Genomic DNA, 5431 nt, shown 5'->3' with positions numbered 1-5431 from the left:
CACAAAAATTTCACCAACGAAGGGAATCCTCATGATAGCATACTTGGGAGCTTCAACCAAGCAGTAAAAGGTGATGGGTGAGCACTCCAAATCCGATCCGACCGATAAGGGATTTGAATGGATCGTGACTAAGACATAGGTGGATCCGATCCGAAGTGGATCCGTTGACACCCCTAGATTTTAGTCAACTATCTCAATAGGAAAGCAAGAGAGAGACTCAGAATATAGCGAACAATGGGTGGCAAAAAAACTCTGAAAAGAGATTAAATCAAAGAGAAAAAATCCGTAATAGATGGCCAAAAATTGTCTTATAAACTTCACTGATGGGTTATTTCTAGATTTTTGGACTTTGAAAAAATCAATAAGAAATGCAAAACAACGGGAAAACATGACCCCTGAAAGAATTAATGACATAGACCGAAATGATGAGAGCCACTTCCATCCAAAGAAAACAGAGTCACATGTAACTCTATTCAAGCAATTTCTGGTCAAAATGGCAGTGCCTAATTTAGTTTCAAATTTTGAGTGGCTGGTGTGTAATCATGGTGATACCATTTTGAGAAATATTTTGAGCAGTAAAGGCATGATGGTGATACCCACCATCATGACAAAAATATGGGAAACTGCTGAAGTTATAAAAACAGTACATAATACCTTAAACTTGACAGAAATGAGTGTTGGACTGAAGACTGAAGACTACACCCTCCAAGTGGAATTCTTCTGATGAAAGAATTGTCGTGGGGCTTATGTTACAAAACAAACTGCCAAAATTGAATGTCAAATGAAATGAAGAGCAACAAGCGCTACATTCTGGATTCTTTGGGCTAGGATTCTTATGTATAAACATTTGATTGGATTTAATGAGCAATGCATATTAAATCCCAAATAAAAGAAGTAACAAAAAAATAGATAGACATGGAGACTTATCATAAACCACATATTAACACCCACAAAAAACAAAAACAGGACAAAATGGATTAAAACTTCACCCAGAACTTTAGATAGAAATCCAAAAAAGGTACCTATGCAATCCATTATCTGTTTAAGCCTCATACATGTGTAGAAGCCCATGGAGCACATACGAAGAAGAAAGAAGAAGCATAAAAGAAAAGGAAGGTAAAGAATAGAAGTTTGGAAATAGTACCCAAGTTACTGTTCATGCGTACGTGTCAGGTGGGCCCAACAGAAACCATTGGTGGAATGGTGGGCCCATCTTTGAACAACGTAGGCCCCGCCCATACCATACCATAGGATAATCCAAACCGTCCATTGATGGGCCATAAACGTAAATAGGTTGCGTCCGAAAATATTTTTCCATAGGCGGCGATCTAAATAGAAACTACATCTTATGCCTGCGGTTGGAATGCCTAGGAATAGGAATCAACTTCTTATACCGATTCTGATGCAGTAGCATATCCAAGTGGCACCGTAGGATAATGCCATTTGTCATCCATGTGGCACATCTATGTGGTTTGACTTGGTTTTGGGTTTTGCATGGGAATTTAGATAAGCAATTACTATGTCTAGTTTTTAGTATGTGTTAGTTAAGTATTTCTTTAATGATTTATAGGGACTTTATTAAGACTTATTGGGTTTGTACTTTGACTACTTAGGAAATGGTATTGTCATGAAAATTGTCCTAGAAGTTATTATAGGGTATTCAGAATAGGTATAGAAGTTATTGGTAAGTCATTTTCCATGTATCTCATTTACTTCTTGTATCTCCAAATATATCAATGAGAATGAGCAAAGAGGGGATGATAGTTTTTGGCTAAAAAAAGAAAGCGGATGATAGTTTTTGGCTAAAAAAAGAAAGCTTTTCTAAGCATTTAGCAAGAGTTTTACTTCTTGTGTTTTTTTCCACAACCCTAAGGATTGCGATCGTCGATCCGAACGGTATCAGATTCCAATTCTGATTCTCCCTCTAACGAAATGAGAAAATAAATTAAAATAAAAGTTTTAATTAAAAAATTCTAATAAAATTCCAATCTAAATGTGGCTGGCTTAGGATACCACCTCTTGGGGCGGGAAACAGATCATGGCATTTTTCCTGCCTCTAATTCAGCCCCGGTGTCAATTTTTTTAAAAGAGGAAGAAAATGAGGAGGAAATGGAAAAAGAAGAATCGACGCCGGAAAAATTGGATGACGTCGGAAAAATGGACGTCGCAAGAAAAAATGAAAGAAAAAAGAGGAAAAAAAAGTGGAAATGTTGTCGAGTAGGAAAAGTTCAGGTCGTGTCGTGAAAACTTCGTGTCATGTTGAGAAAAGTTTGGGTCTTAGCGGGAAAATTCGTGTCGTGTAGGCAAAAGTTCATGTTGACTAAGTAAAGTTGGGGTCAAGTAGAAAATGTTGGGTTAAGTAGGAAAACTTCAAGCCATCTCAGGAAAACATAGGTTCACGTTGCGGCGGCAAAAGTTGGGTACGAGTTAGGAAAATTTCTCGACTTGATCTCAACTTTTCTCGACTCGATCCTAACTTCCTCCTCTTCTTCTTCTTCCTCTTTCTTTTTATTTTTTCCGGCGTCTTCCTTTTTTTTCGGCGTCGATTCTTCCTTCTCTTTTCTGTTTCTTCATCCTCCTCTTCATTTTTTCCCTCTTCCTCTTTCAAGTTGCAACAATGGTCCCCGACAGTGGTAAAGAAAAAACAAAACAAATAAAAAGAAGAAAAAGAAGATGAAGAAAGAACCCTTGTTCAGAGAAGATGCAAACAGGTCTTTTATGTATGGCACCATCCGGTAGTAAGAAGAATTGAAAGTACAAGGAACTCATAATTTCCAAAATAAAATGCAATTTCCGGATCAATTTCCCAATGAAAAATCAAACATTGGTAAAAACCAGTGTGATTTAAAACTCGTTGGCTCGGCTCGGGACTCGGCCGCATTTATTTATTTTTCCCTTTAAAAATACCTCTATATTATTTCTATACTTTTTCTATTATTTATTTATTTTTTAAAATGAAGACTCATCTGATTTGACCGCATCAACCGCGCCAACCGCGTTTTTGGCTGCGTCCGCGCCGAGTTGACATGGATTTTCTTCGGCCGCGTTCCGCGTCGGGTCCGCGTTTTTAAACACTGGTAAAAACCCCATTGCCGATCTTCTTTTAATTCACCTTTATAGAATACATTCTTGATACGTCTACCACTAGACGCTGCGTAAATAATTCTTTTTGCTATAAACAAATAATATTTGAAAATTTCTATTTTATTATCCTTCCCAAAACCTAATTTCATATTATCCCATACAATTTGTAATTTATTCCATATTTTATCCTGGAAAGATAATATTCTTCCATCAAACCTCCAATGATGTTAGAGTTGCTCCTTTCTTGATCCAGCCTAGCAAAACTCACAAAAGTTGCCATGTTTAATGAATTCCAGAACCTCTTAGAGATGCTCTACTAAAGTGAGACAGGGGTAGAACAGTACAGATCATAATTTTATTTCAGCATAATCACTTATTGTCTTTTGCCAAAGTGTTAATCCCATGTATTCACTTCTTTAATGCTAACATAATTTTCCTACTAGGGTTGTTACTAGCTCCTCTGAACTGAATTTTTTTTTCAAAACCTATTGACTTTTATCTATAGACTAGAAGGTAAGGTGGCACTGATCACTGGCGGAGCAAGCGGGACTGGTGAATCCACGGCCAAATTGTTCCACCGGCACGGTGCCAAAGTGTTCATAGCCGACGTCCAAGACGAATTGGGCCAATTAGTTAGCATAGACCTCGCCTCCCCTGATTGTTTCATCCACTATGATGTCTCAAACAAAGAACATGTCTGAAATGCTATCGACAGTGTTGTTACCAAGTATGGGAAGCTCGACATAATGTTCAACAATGCTGGCATCATAGACCCATTCAAGCAAAGCATTATTAACAATGAGAAGGCAGATTTTGAAAGAGTACATAGTGTGAATCTAACAGGCGTCTTCTTGGGCATCAAGCACGCCGCTCAGGACATGATCCCAGCTCGTCGTGGCAGCATAATTAGTACAGCTAGTATTGCTTTAGTCTTAGGTGGGATCAGTACTCATGCCTACACATGTTCAAAGCACGCAGTGGTGGGGCTCACGAAGAACGCGGCCGTTGAGCTCGGGCAGTTTGGTGTTAGAGTAAATTGTATTTCTCCTTATGGTGTGGTAACCCCTTTGGCTGATAGATTCTTTCCGGCAAAGGGTGAAGAGCTTGAGAAGTCAAAGGAGGTTCCTGCTAATCTTAAGGGGGTCTATCTTAAAGCAGAAGACATTGCTAATGCTGCTCTCTATTTGGGAAGTGATGAATCCAAGTATGTGAGTGGTCACAACCTTGTGGTAGATGGTGGTTACACCATTGTCAATCCAATGTATGCGATGCAGTTTTCAAAGTAGGACAAGATGGGATGAAATGCCAATTCCTATTTCCAATTCGTGCAATCCAAACATGCCTTATTACTTTTGTGACTGGGAATCATTGTCAGTGTTGAAGCGTAAATGATTAAATAACACCAACTCTGACACTTAAGCTTTTGTTGTAACTTGTTGTTTCACATTTAATTTATCCCTTGAGTGTTGAAGTGTGAACTGTTGCCTCACAGCAAGTCATGGGTTTAAAACCCAACAACTCATTGATATTAAAAATCCATATGTATGGCGAACCCAAAAGAGGGGCCACATGTGCCAGTTGTACGAGCTACCCAAAAAAAGAGACCACCCCCAAAAATGAGGGGCCACACGTGTAATAACCGGTAAATATATATATATATATATATATATATATATACAAATAAATAAAAATGGCCTCATAGGTGGGTAATCATCGGCCATTACTCATTTTTCCCCGAGTTAATCGGGCATGAGGACATCTGGCATAATGGGGCGTACGCGATTCGAACCCAACGCTGAGCGAGGATTGAACGGCTTCCTACCACTAAGCCACCGCCCCAGATGTCAACTAAAAATGAGTAGATACTTACACATATTAAAAATTACCAATAGTCACTATTCATAATTACTATTCACAATAGTCACTATGCAAGATTACTATGCAGAAATACTACGTAAGATTACTATGCAGAAATACTATGCAAGTTCACTATTGAGATACACTATTCAAAATTATTATTCACAGTAGGACCCACCGAGTATTATTCACAAGCGGGTCCCACCGAGTACTTTCATATAGATAGTTAAAGTATTTATTATGGGTAATATGGTTGGTTCTACCACCTATGTAAATATTAGGATAAAGCATGCATAAGAGGCGATAACTCGCTATAGATTATGCAAGTTTTATCATCTTATTTGAACGGTGAAATGCTAGCATAGTAACCGTAAAGTAAACTTTAATCAAAGAAAGGCGAACTGCTGAGCATAGTAGCCCATCTTATTTGAACGGTGAAATGCTAGCATAGTAACCGTAAAGTAAACTTTAATCAAAGAAAGGCGAACTG

General features: G+C 38.2%; 1 pseudogene; it reads left to right on the top strand.

Annotated features, from left to right (window-relative positions):
* LOC143854798 (secoisolariciresinol dehydrogenase pseudogene) overlaps positions 1-4385 on the top strand; it is a 4657-nt pseudogene extending 272 nt beyond the window's left edge.
* The last annotated feature ends 1046 nt before the right edge of the window (positions 4386-5431 follow it).

The sequence above is a fragment of the Tasmannia lanceolata genome, unplaced genomic scaffold, assembly GCF_043159265.1.
Source record: "Tasmannia lanceolata isolate RefF3 unplaced genomic scaffold, GAP_Taslan_0.1 ptg000020l, whole genome shotgun sequence".
Taxonomy (NCBI): Eukaryota; Viridiplantae; Streptophyta; class Magnoliopsida; order Canellales; family Winteraceae; genus Tasmannia; species Tasmannia lanceolata.
The sequence above is the reverse complement of the archived record's forward strand: the minus strand, read 5'-3'. Positions and strand labels throughout refer to the sequence as shown.